This window comes from Ixodes scapularis, unplaced genomic scaffold (genome assembly GCF_016920785.2).
Source record: "Ixodes scapularis isolate PalLabHiFi unplaced genomic scaffold, ASM1692078v2 ptg001041l_1__unscaffolded, whole genome shotgun sequence".
NCBI classification, from domain to species: domain Eukaryota; kingdom Metazoa; phylum Arthropoda; class Arachnida; order Ixodida; family Ixodidae; genus Ixodes; species Ixodes scapularis.
In genome coordinates this window covers 384,724-398,818 of record NW_024610089.1, presented here as the reverse complement: position 1 = coordinate 398,818, position 14,095 = coordinate 384,724, and the positions used below count along the sequence as shown (strand labels likewise).

The 14,095-nt window shown below is 43.6% G+C and overlaps 1 pseudogene; it reads left to right on the top strand.

The window, feature by feature from the left end:
• Positions 1-558: 558 nt before the first annotated feature.
• Positions 559-9,031, top strand: LOC115317519 (annotated as a pseudogene).
• Positions 9,032-14,095: the final 5,064 nt, after the last annotated feature.

Genomic DNA, 14,095 nt, shown 5'->3' with positions numbered 1-14,095 from the left:
TACCCCCTTGAGCACTGCACCACCCGCGTCGGCCTGCCTCCCCCCTTCCCCCCTTAGTGACGCCACTGCACTTGCGGGCAAACTGAGACGGAAATGCTCGCTTTGCGTCATGTGACGACAGAGTTTCAGTATTGCCAGAGAAGGCGCCCTTTACCCTAGAATGCGATTGGAGCAGCTCAAAATTCACTTACTCGTGCCGTGGGACATATAAAATTCATATATTGCACAGACGACGTAATATCGGACAGAAAATTTCACAAGACAATGCCTTGAATCTGAAACGAAGCATACTACATATATCTGGAATTTGAATGATAAAGTTTAGGCAAAAGTGTTACTAATCGTAATGCATACTCTTCGCCATTGTGAAACTATTGCGGAATCGGGCTTTTCGCTCGCGGCCCTATCTACAGAAATCCTTTGTTCAGCCGTATCTAATATCGCGTTCCTTCAGACATCGGCCGTCCGCACCTAATCAAGCGTTCCTTGATAAGAAGGAGAGAGGAATGTAGAAGTAGTGCAGAGCAAATATTTCACTATCGCTTCGCTTATCGCTCGTAAAGGGCGCTTCGCAGTAAGCTCCTGCGTCCTCGCGTGAACGTGTCGCGGCAGCTGGAAAGTTTCGGATTCGACGGAACTTCAAACTAGGTCTCAACTGACTTCTAGCTTATTTGAACCACCGAGTACACCTCTTGGGTAAGCTCCCTGCGACATTGATGTTTACACGTGACAGGTGATTCAGTATCAACTTAGAGAATTTCGTTACACTAAACTACATTTCTCGGCGATTAGCAGTCGTTTCGTCCAGCGGACGTTTCATATTATAGAGTTTCCACGACGCCGTTTTTACGCATGGTCCTGTTTCTGCTCTCACCTTGAGAGAATGTGCTCAGGAGTGTCAGGCCGGTGCGGCTGGTAGGAATAAGCGAGAGGATGAGGCTCAGGGCAGGTTTGCTCTTCGATCTTAGTTTTTTAGCGCTCGCTTAACAAGCGACGTTTGTGCTACTTTAGGAACTGATAGAACGATGCTTCGACCACGTTTTCGACCCGTGTGTTTACCGCGTCTACGAAACCTTGTCCTTCAATCTGCGTCTGATGATATCACAGAAGTGTCAAGCCCGCCGGCATCCTGGGGGTGTCGCATCAGCGGTGATGGATGTGGCCAGTTCTGTTGCCGGTCGCCCATCAGTTTGACAGTCCAATGAAGCTTCAGCGGCCAGGAGTTGGGACTCCAGGATGATAGACACACACCCGTTCAGTCGTACTTTTTGGCGAGGTTTCTAGCGCCAACCGCCAGGATTGCGACATCCGACAGCCCGGAACGACGTCTACTGTGACGTCATCTGTTGGCACACCAGGACCTCCTTTGATGTATTGGCGGCATAGGATGATAAACACACCAGTTCAATATGTGTTCCAGGAACTGTCCTGGTACAGTGCTCAACGAAATGAAATGGACCAGCGGAGCGCGTGGCCTCTCGTACCTGTGGCGCCATCTGGCAGACGCCGTGCTATCCGGTGTTGCAAGTCGCAGACGCGCACAGCTGAGCCAAAAACTCAGTGGCTTTTCATGATCGGTGCCCTACCACGGAGAGCTGAGCAACGCTGGCGATACACTTGCAGCGTGACTGCATAATTTTTTTTATTTTTTTTGCTGTAGCGTGAACAGATTAACCTTCGATAAAGTTAACAGCGTTAACCTTCGAAAAGCTTAACGCTGTTAACTTTTCGCTTTTCGCTTTTCGAAAAGGTTAACGCTAAAATTGTGATCATTACTCGCAATGAGCTAACAGTTGATATTAAGCACGTGTGCTCTATTTTCATACCTACTAATATTAAGTCTTTCTTGTTCGCCGTTTTACTTTTTTTTATATTGTTGGTGCAATATAACCTAACCTATTCAAGGCCAGATAAACAATTAAATATGAAGCGTCACTCGAGGTTGGAAGAAACGGTCAAGGATGTGATTCGATTTTGGTAGTAATACCCTATCGGAGGTTGCGCTCCGAGTGCGAACGGCTCTTGACTTCTTGGCTCAGCTACGCTCTGTTGCGACTCACCACACCAAGCCACACTGCATGATTGGGCAAAGGTTTTCATAAAGGCATAAACATTTTGATTCAAAAGGGCTCTTCCGCTAGTAGGAAAAGATACGCTCGAGATAGGAGTGAATGAAAACACGCGATCGAATTCTACATACAGGGTGCTTCAGCCAAGGCGTATAGAAATCTGGTGCGCGTTTGGCGTTGTAGCGATGAAATATTTACACAGCCCTATTAAGCTAGTCAAGGTAATTTTAGGGGTGCGCAAATATTCGTGTTTCGAATTTGAATCGAATAATTATTGCCAAAATAATTTGAATCGTATTTCTAGTGTTTGAAGTTTCGAATATTTCGATACATCGAAAATTCGCAACAGAACTACTGAAGAAAACTCTGGTTCTTCCAGGACCGCTGTTCATGGGATGAAATAGTTTACAGAGACCCGTGTTAGATCCAGGGTGTCGAACCGGAACCGAACCGAACCGAAAACCGAAACCGAACCGGTATTTTTTCCGGAACTGAACCCGAACCCGAACCGTTATATTGTTATCGCGATGAACCCGAACCGAAACTGAACCGGAAAAAAAATAACGGTTACCGGCTCATGGCAAAACGGTTCGGCCACGCGCTGTTGACAATGAATGTGCTATCAATGCCATTTGTTTTTTAAGTGCCGTCAACTGACACACACTTCGCTTACATATTTTTTTTCTCCACTCAGTCTCAGGAATATAAACGCTGCATCCATGAATCTTGACAAACGCTGCATTCATGTATCTTGACATAGGAACCAGTATTGCGCTGGTCGCGGCTTGCACGAAAAAAAAAAAAAAATTAAAAGGCTGTGCAAAAAAAAAAAAAAATTGCGTCACGGGATTTTATTTTTTTAGAATCTCGTAAATCCCAAATGCTGCTGTGTGCTCATTTCATAACACGTTTCTAGAACGTGCGAGTCCTTGAAGCTTGCTTCCATCGGAATGGGAAAAGAAAAGGCTGTGGAGTTTGATAATAATGCATCCGGTTTCGTATAGGCACTTAGAAGCTAACATATTTGTGAGACAGCGAACTCTTCTATTTTAATATTTAACCTATTACGTCCTTCCGGCGTTGCGTTCGGTGAAGTGTTTTTCATATTTCGTATCTTGTTTAATGAAAACTTCTTTAAGGGTCTAATTTGAGTTACCGAAGGCTAGTTCAAATAAAGAAAGCTGTATTTTCTTCCCACTGTTCCTTCAATTGCTTACACGCCGAGGTGGCGGGATAGTTAGCGAGGTCTACTTGTAAGTGGGTTTGTAAGGAGGTCGCGGATTTTACAGCTACTGCGTCGGACCCAATTAGATGAAGTCCGAATGCGTAAACGTCGGTGAGGTAACCTCTGAGTGAACATAAAGAAACCATTCCTGGTAGAAATCCCTGAGCCTTACGCCATGATGTATCCCGATTCGTATGTGCTGATTTCAGATGTTTTATTTGTAATTTATTTTGATGTTGCAATTTGTCATTTGTAATTTCCGAACCGGTTCGCAAACCGGTTCAGCGCCCCGAACCGGTTCGCGAACCGGTTTGCGGATCGAATTAATCGAACCGGAACTGAACCGGAGCAAAATAAATTTACCTGAACCTGAACCGTAACCGAACCCGTATTTTTTTCGGTTCGACACACTGGTTATAGATCAAACTCAAGACTCTATTCACATTTCTTCGATAAATAATCCAGTGTTCGTAGAAAGTGGTTTGCTTCCTCTGTTCCACGAACGAAGCAATCGTGTATCTTGGATGCGTTCGAGAAAACATTTTAACCCCACGCGTCGCCTTTTAAAATTTAAGTATCGTATGTTGTGCAGCCAGTTCTGTACGATATAAACCTGGTCAGCGATAACAGAACCGATATTTTTCTCAAAGCCGTCGCTACCCACTGCGCCAAGAGAGTTGCCAGGGCTAGGTAATGCTAGTCGTCACCCGATTCAGGCGGTTCAGTCATAATCGTACAGTCCTCCAGCGCGCTGCTTATGCATACGTGGATGGGTGAACTCAACCGTCAGCTGTGTGTCGCGCTTGTTATTTATGTGTGGTTATTAATACTGTGCTTTCCCCGGCCGAAGTTCCTGTTATGTGAGGGAGGTTTATTGCGGAGAAGACGCCATGGTAACCGCAATTTCAGTTCCACGTAAAACAAATCCTCAGATGGTGAAAATTAATCTCCAGACCTTCGCTCGCGCGGGCCAGATATCCTTCGTTGGTTTGAGACGTAAAATCCCCAGAATTGCCTTTTAACAGCCTTTCTATTCGTGCTAGCTGCTCTTCCTTCTGTGTACATCCAGGAGAATTAATTCGTATAACACTGTTTCCCAAACTCCACCATCACCCTGCGACCCATCAAACGAAATATACTGGCCATGAGGTTCCGTGCTTGTGTTTTGGTGTCGGCTTCGAGAAGTTTTTCTTTGCTTTATTAAAAATATACGTGACTCTGTAGCAAAATAAAAAATTACTCTCCTAAAAAAATGAAAAAGAACTTTCCTTTGAGGGGAAGACGTGTCTGTGTTTTTTTAAGGTTTGACAAAAATTAAATACAAAAGCTAACTTGACGGAAACGACACGATATTGGATGTTTCTCAGCCCGCATTACAACTTTTGCATTGGAACGATGGCGAAAAAAAATATTATTTAAAACGTTAGTAAATCAATACTCAAATTGTCCAGATTGGCGCATTACAAAACACCTTAACTCGCTCCATAGGACCCTGAACAATACCAAGTTGGTTCTGCACGCGAAGCGTGAACAAGTATTTTTTCAGTTTTGGCACAAGCTATAACTGTAACAATTTCAGTCGATGGCCTAGTTGGATAAACATCTCAAAAACAGTTAGGGCAGAAGGCAAGGACAAGTAGAAACGTGTGTCCTCTCTTCTACTTTTCTTTCGGGCTAATTATATTTGAGATCCGTTAAACAAACTGTATAAGCTCTATACTTATAGAGTGACGTACAAAAACAAGCATGAATGGCGGAGTGACACCTCTCCCAATCATCTTGCCGCTCAACCAGCAACTCCTGTATAACCAGGTCGTGGTGCTGGGCCGGAGTGGGGCACATTTTGTACACAAGCGCCCCATTAGCGATCGTCTGGGAATCGTGTTCAGTCGTCGGCAGGACGGTTCCCAGCCGAACGGCGACGGAGCACTCCTGCACTCCGTGTCCCGAACTGGCCTCGGGTTTGTGACCCAGAAACTCCAGCACTTCGGCCTTGTTATCTAGCCGGTGTTGATTTCACGGCTGAAGGCGAAAACTTCCATAGATGTGGGGCTTGTGGTGTTCTTCGAGCGTGCCAAATACCATGGCAACCTAATTCGTTCTTTTCGAAAACATAGCTTCAATTACAGTGCTACTTTGCAGTTACGCCTTAGACAGACTTTTTCGCGCTGCTAACAATAAGGGAACATCTATTGCGTTGAATTGGATCATATGTCTACAAGAAGATACCGAGTGGCTCGCAGCCCTCAGAGTAAATATTTTTAAATCAAAAAGAATTGTTCTGACTGAGGAAGTGGCATTTTAATTTTGTCGGACGCAGATGTCACTACTTATTTAAAATAATTGTAATCTGATGGGTCGAATACCCATAAACTGTATTAACACTGGATTTTTTTAGAGCTGTTTCCAAGCGTAGAGCGTCCTGAAATGTACCAAAGATATGACAATTTGACCTGTTTTTAAACCAATGACTGATCTCTGGCTCATTAATGACACCATATTCCCGAGGCGTTTGTTAGCAGACTTATAGTCTGCTTTTATGTATTCGTGTTACCGAAATACCTCAGTCGCCCAAATTGTGGTTTGCGCACTATAGCCTATGTATCTGCCGCGGCCTAAAACCCCAAATTAAATTAAATTCATATAGTCGGAGGAGTGGAAAACAGGCTGCTTTGTTCATGCATCCCGATTTTATCGGTAGGATTAAGATGTATTTCTGCCATAAACTTTAACTGATGCTTTAAGACCTTAACGACGTCAAGGTGTAACGTTATTTAATTACGCAAAAAAAATCTGGCCATATAGATGTCTCTTTTTAGCGAGTCGTAAATATTCAGCCAGTTGTTATGTTGATATAACGAGACCCTTCCATTCCGTAGGTTCGAGCCACGTCATCGAGGACAGACCCGAGGCCGGAGTCGACGGTGGTTCATCCAAAATGAGGTCCTTCTGCGTTTCCGGATTCTCCGAGGCCCTGGACTGGAGGCCCATCCTCTTCCAGGATCCCGACATCGCTCACTGCGCCTGCGCACTGTGTGGGCTTGTGTCCCTCAAAGCCACCAGGCTGTCCTGTGGCCACACGCTCTGCCCCGAGTGCTACGAGGAGTGTTCTCGGCAAGGGAGCACCTGCCCCATTGATGAGGAATCCTTCGGCGACGATGACTGCTACCGAATCGACGTTTCAGTGGGCTTCCTCGCAAAACGTCGGGTGAGCGCTGGTGTCATGTTTGTTGTATGAATATAAGCAACAGGAAGTTAGTGGATATGGACAGACATCATTGCATTGGGAAACTACTTGACCTGTGCTGCGAGAGTGCTGAGCTAGGTTTTTTTGCTATTTATGTCCCAGTGGTAACTACACTGGATTATCCAACCCCTATCTTGGTTTCAACAAACGTGCGAGCAAAACAAATATTACAGCAGCGATAGTCAAGCCATTCTGAGCCTTCATGCTGCGCACGTGTACCCGTGCCAGTGAAAGCTCCGCTCAACTCAGCATCCTCGCACTTTAAGCTACGGCTGTTCCGTATTCCTGATTATGGGATAGAAATGTGGTTTCTTTCGTTGACGTTACACTACGGTGTGGGCTCAAGTTATCTTCCTCAAAATGTTTACTTTTTGAAACACGTTGGCCTGTGCACTTACCTCTTGCCATGCTGCGTGTAACCGACATCTTTCGGTTACACGCAGCACATGTTCGGTTGCATGGCTTGCTACCGAAAATGTGCTGCTGTGTGCCATGATGGTACATTTCCTGTAGCATACACTACTTGTTCCGTGATGATGGTGTATGGAACTTATTGTGGCTGCCCATACAACAACAACATGTCCCGTACTAAAGAACTATGGAACATGTTCTGTAGTCCGGTAATACAGTAGATGTTGTGGCAACAAGGTTAGCATGTATGTGTCCCATACTTTGACAGGAATTTTTCTAACAGTGTAGATAGATATTGTTTCACAGGAGTTTTTCCCCTAAGTAAACACAAATATATTATCGTATTCAAAGATATATTAAAAATATAGATAATAAAGAGACCTTTGTACGCCTTATACGCCCCTTATGCAAGTCATATAAATTTTATGTTAATCGGACAAACATGTAATTTTTTTTTTTGACAGGGATGTTTTGACTTTTTGCCTATTAGGATTTCTTCCTTTTCACATTTGCATTTGCGGATATTTAAAGTTACGCATGCTTCAAAAAACCAGGTTCAGAATAATCTGAGCACTTTTTTTTTTCTATCATTCCAGTCATAGCGATTTCAAAGTCAAAGCATACGACATATATGCATATCTAGATTCGTCGTAACTACGAAAAAAATATAGCGGTAAGCATAGCTAAAGAATGGCATTACAGCAATCGAGGAAACCCGAGATCGGCTAATTACACGCCGCATTATTACAAAGCAGGTATGGATAGATTTAGTGGAATATGCTGCTCTTAACTACAGGATAAGACAGCCCAAACGTCCGAACATTGCCTATCTCTAGAATCGAACGGTGATAGAAAACATTTAAATAATTTCCTTATAGTAGTTATCAAAAGTAAAGAAAAAACACCAAAAACAGCATGACCGGTAAGGTATACTTCGGTTGCTTTGTCTTCAGTCTTGACGTTGAGCATGCATTTCCATGGATTCGAGATTTAGAATATGTAGCAGTGCGTGGCACTACGACCATCCTCAAGAACTCGCGAAGTAATGGCACATTACACTGTGACTACAGTAAGGAGGATCTAGAAGTAGAAAGGTTTAAGTGCCACTATTATGGTACTTAAACCAGGTTTAAGTGTCATTAATATTTTTCGACTTAAACAGTTATATTATAGTGTTTGTATTTTCTTGGTACGACCTCAGGTAACTCGAGTTTTCGATGTTTTTTTGGTCTCACGAAGGCGGCCTGCTGGAACAAGTCTAATGGCTGCAACTTCGAGGGTCCCATTTGCAGTCTCTTAAAGCACAACATCGAGTGCGCTTCCCACGTGGTGTCCTGTCCTCGTTGCGAAGTGTCCGTACTGAGGAACGAGATTGTGGGACACTGCAAACATGGTTGCCAAGTACCCGCCGTTGGGCCCGCAGTGGACGCAGACCGTGCCGTACAGGGATACGACAGCATCGAGCAGACAAGTAATGAAATCAAAGATGCGTTGGGCAAGCTCTCTGAAGACCTGTCCTGTCTGCACACCAGCCTGAACCACTGCCGGGAGGACGTCAGAAAAGCAGAAAAGAGTTTGAAAGAACAACTGGAAGCTCAGTCTGCGACACTTATTGAACACTTGTCCAGATTGCACATCGAGGGACCTTCTCTTGCAGAAGGCGGATTGAGGGACGTCGCTGGTAAAGTGGAGAAGGGCTGTCAGGCCGGAAACTTCGGCGCAGACGCCGAACACCCGCTGAACGCCACAGAGAGCACGTGCCAAGGACCACCTCCTAATCACCATGGAAGGCAATTCTACTGGCACTTAAAGGGACTCGAAGCTATGGAGATAGAAGCAAGCGACGGTTGTTTGGTGGTAACTGAGAGCCCCAGGCACTATTTGACGGGATACAACGTGTCCATCGTATGCAATCTTGAAAAGACTTTCAATGACTTTGTTTGTCATTTTTATTTAAGATTATATCTTGGAGCCTACGATTCAAGCCTTAAATGGCCGTTCAGTAAACAAGTTTACGTCGGTGTCACTCGCCGCTTGGACAATGAGATGAATCGGTTCTCCTCAAGCTCTTTGCGTCGAGGGAATTCTGAGAAATTGCGGAGGCCAGACGGAAATTCCTACAGAGGTTTAGTATACTTGGCTTCCTTGACCCTGAAGAGTCTAGAACGCCGCCGGTTTGTTGATAATGACTCACTGCACATGTCCTTTGAGGTCATACTGTAAAACCCTTATTGTTCGAGAGCCCTCAATTTTCGCGAATTTCGCGAATTGAAGAATTCGCGAAATTTAAGGGCGCGCGAAAATTTCGGTCCTTAAGGTTTTCAATGCAGGCGTCTGGAATTCTCGAAATTTAGTGGTCGCGATTATGCCATCTGTGACCGATTCGCGAAAAATAGGGGCCGCGAAAATAAAGGGTTTTACAGTATATTGAAAGCCTGCTGACGAACAATAAATTTAAAATAGGAGGACATTACTCTGCTAAAATTAAAATTAGCTTATTACCTGTCCCTCAAACTCGCACTGTTTAATTCACTGTACACTTTTACAGCTGTCTCGGTTTATTGTTTGCTAGTGCTGAATGGCCTTTCAGGCATAGTGGGAAAAAAATGTAGATCCTGATGTATCAGTATAACCAGTTTAATAAGTCGTGCAGGTTGTGCTGTTGATTTAAATGAGACATTGCATATAAAAATAAAATAAAACAAGATAAAAAACGATTTATTATCATAATAATCTGAAATAGTTTATCTTTTCTATTTGTTTCACTTACACCGTAATCAATCAATAATTTCTGGAATGTCTGAGGACGTATGTGCTCTTTTGAGAGAAAGGCGCCGCTCTTCTGGGTCAAAATAAAATTGGAGAGGTGAGTTTTATTCTTTTCTTGCACTTGGTTCTTCGGGCACGCTATGCATTGCGAGAAAGAGCGCGAAAGAGAAAAAAATTGTGAGCCATTCCAATTTGTGAAGGTGGCTGGCGAGCGAAACTGTAGAGCACCACCACGCATGATTCACCAAAAGAAACACAAAATCACTTTACGAAATATTTACTTTACAGCATATATACATCATTGCGAAACGGTACTGATGATTGCTTTTTGAACACCATGATATACACTATTGGGTTCCATTACAACTTTGGTGAGATTATTTGCTAAAGTTAAATATATACATATAATGGTTTGCATATATAAATGCTGCTGCATTTATATATGTAAAGCAGTGACGACGCCTGACTCGAGAATGAGGAAGCCCATAGTTCTCGGATGTGTCTCCCTTATCAGGTTTTGACGTCTATAAAATAATTAACACTACGAGAGATCTTAGTTTAGACTAAACCAAGATTGAGATTGTAAATTCCTTCAAAATTCTAGGCGTCATTTTTTCGGATAATATGTCGTGGGATGAACATGTTAACTACCTTATTACAAAGCTGTCTAGAACGGTCGGCATGTTAAACCGCCATTGTTATACCTTACCGATACAGGTCAAGGTACTAGTTTATAATTCCTTGTTCGACTCGCACTTAAATTATTGTAATTTAGTTTGGGGTACCACTATTTCAACGAATCTTGAAAGGATACATTTGTTACAAAAAAAAAAGAGTAATAAGAGCCATAGCCGATGTCCCATTTCAATCGCATACATCCGACCTATTCAAAAAGTTCCGCATTATCAATGTGCACACTTTGTATTCTTACAGGCTCAGTGCAAGCCTTAAGATAGAGCTAATTAGGAACACAAACTTTCTAGTAACCCTTGGCCGCCTCTCAAAAAATATTATTACTTATCCTACCCGTGCCGCTGAATGTTGGGGGGTGGTCACGCCAAGAACAAATTATGGCGCTGAAATGCTGAGGCACAATATTCCTAATTTACTAAATCTTTACGAATCGAAAAACTTGGACTGGAATAAAATGTCAATAGGGGAAATCCTTTCATTATATATTATGGGTGGTCATGATACCTAGTTAAAACACTGTTCTCGTATTTGATTATATTGCTTTGTCTGCCACGGTGAATTTTTGCGTGTTGCAACCTCTGTGTGTATGTATGTTTTTTTTTGTTTTTTTGGTGTTTTTTGTTTTTCCTGTTGTGTTCCGTCGCCGTGCACTGTAGGCGGTTAAAGGGGTACTCCACTGGTTTTTTCATTCTCTCCGATTTGCTTGAAAGTTTGCTAAACTAACCAAAAAACATCGTGAAAATAGTATCCCAAATATTAGGTCAAAATATTGTTTTTTTTGCGAAGTTATTGAATTTACAGTTTTGGTCCTCACCGTGTTTTTCAAGCTCCAAGTCTCTACTGGCAACAATGAAAAAGTGACGTCAGTGGAAGGCAGAGGTTCACTCTTTGGGCTGTAGATTTAGTTTTAAACTGATTCGAAGCAGTTTCATGGTGTCAAATGAATGCTTGGGAAGCTCGCTGCAGTACCCGCGCTCCAGCACGGAACAAATGATTGGCATATTCTATTTTTTGGCTGCTTGCTCGACTGGCAAGCCTGCCTGCCACTGACGTCACGGCACTGAAAAGTGCGCGTGTATTTGAATGTTGGTTTTTGCATCATTTTCATTTGCCGATTTCACAATACCTATAATGAATTTCGCGATTCTAAATAGCATACCGGAGAGAGTAAAGGCAGGGGAGTCAGAAAATATAGTTAGTTGAGGTAGCTCAAAAAATCGGTGGAGTACCCCTTTAAGGGCTCGTCAAGCTGTGTATCCATAATAAAGCTGAGACGAAGGAAAAATAAAAAACGGACAGTACAACGAAGTCTCTAACACAGCTTGAAAATTTATTTAAGAACCATCGTATAATATACACGTCACCGACCTCCAAAACAGTTCAAAAGACCTCCTCGCCCACTTTACACAGTACCCTCACCCTCAACATAAACCGAACAACGCACACAAAGCAAACACGCCCAAAACACAAAGGGACGCTAACTCGAAAAGGGAAAGCAGGAACTTCCGCACTTGACAAGGTCAGACCGAACCAAACATCACTTAGAAACTCTTTTGTTCCCCTAACAAAAAAACAAACAAAGTTGCCCGAAAAAAAAAAAAAAGGAAGAGAAGAATCCGAATTACGAAACGAATGACCCAGCACTTAAAAAAAAAAAATTATAAACCTAGAAATTTTTTTGTTCCCTTATCAAGAGCTAATGAAGGTTGACTAATACAGTTTCCGAAGCTTAAAATACGTAAAGTTTCCTTTAACACTCTCGTATGGCTATTTTTTTCTCTATGTACGACTTCTGTACCCTCCCACTCTGGTACACAGTTGTTACACTCGCGTACATGTTTAGCAATTTCAGAGTTCGGTGCATTATTTTGAACTGCCCTTTTGTGCTCTAATAAACGATCATTTATACAACGAAAGTCTGTCCCACGTAGGATACCATTCACCAGCTCGCCTGTGTTTTTTACCTTTCTAAGCTGTGTATGCAGCTTTTTCCCTTGGTTGCCGCTATCGAGTGTGATGGAAATAAAATATTATTATTATATTATGATTATTATCCTTATCAAACTCCATATTGCCGCGCAGGGCCGAGGAAGCAACGCTCGGTAACGGACTTCTAGAAGATTGGCGTTTATTCTTGCTCCGGACGTAACTTTTGTATTTATTCCTACTTTCTTGTTCTCAAAATTGCCTGTTCATTCTCGCCCCAAGTGCGCGATGCTCGAGCCTTCTTTGCCGAATCTTCGAGATAGTGACGCACTCTAGATAAGGAGCCGCCCGCGACCTTGTTGAGTCAGTCTCGCTCTCGCTTGCTTGTTGCGCCGCCGAAACGCTGCCCGCTTTTCTGCTGCCTCGACACTCGTTTTCTATTTTTGTTCGACACAAGTTCGTCGATTAAACCTTCATTTTCAGTTCACTGTTCGTCCTCTCGTCACATTCATTCGTGACAATATCGCGGTGACAGGGTGTATACGCATTTCCATACAATGGGGCGCTTTTACATGCAATTTATATTCTGCACATGGATACCAAAAATGCATGGAACCCAGCCATATACAGCTTCGCGGTAAAACGAAAGCATAAAAACTATGCGTTGTTCCATACACATAGATTCACAAGTGGAGAGAGTTAAAGGAGCGAGAGATGGGCAAAGAGAGGGATGGCGCACTACTGTGAAGGATTGCCAAACCGCAAAAGGACGCTACTAGTGCCACTAAATAAGCTACGCTTCAGAGTAACGACATTTAGTTATCTCGGAGCTTAAAATCATGGTTGCCAGTTATCTGAAGCTTTATCTGAAATCACAGGAAATGTTTTTTCATCCTCCAGAAATGTTTAAACAGTTCGCAACAAAGCAAAGCAATATTACATAAGCTCCCTAATACCAAATCAGATGCTGAGGAAGTCGCACTTTTGAATCATGACGATCGGCATTTGCGTCTGCTCTGCACAAGCCCCAGGATGGCTGTGCCCACAACAATACTAGGGAACAGAGTGACGATACTCCAAGCTTAGCTCATTTAGTGTTTGTAGACGCCACGAGCTATCCCAGCCAATTCAAAAATTTGAACGCTCCATGGAAAGCGCCCCCCCCCCCGCATTCCTGCTACATTTCCGAACGGCAATCAATCAAACGGCATTGGATAGGTTCAGATGACTCGTAGCTTCCTCAACGGTGCATCGTCAGGTGAAACAAAGTTGAGTGTGTCCGGTTTGTCTAACACCGGTGTAGTAATTACTCGTCGCCAAAATGTTGCATTAAAAGCGGTCACCCGTGAAAATAAAAGGGAGCGCAGGGCCTACGTGGGCCTGCAAAAGAAACGAGGTCTTACATGCCGTAGTGATGAGGCGAGCGCCGGCGGGGCCCAAGGGCGGGAACGCCCGGAAGAGAGGAGACGTCGATCGGCGTCAGGGTCCAAACACGTACTCTTTATTCAGGGGGAAACAACCCGGGGGCAGGGGCCCGATGGGTGTATGCTCTTTAAAATTAATCTAAGAGTTCCTTTAAAGTGAGGCTGGTTTCGTACCAGTTCACTAAGTAATCTTTAAATCGTTCTGGCAGTCTGCATAAGCGTTGCGGACGACCTTGATGCTGGGGCGTTGATACATCCACATCTTGGGGCTCGGGAGGCTCCGGTCTGGGAGATGTAGGCTGTGTTGTGACTGGTGGTGTTGAAGACACAC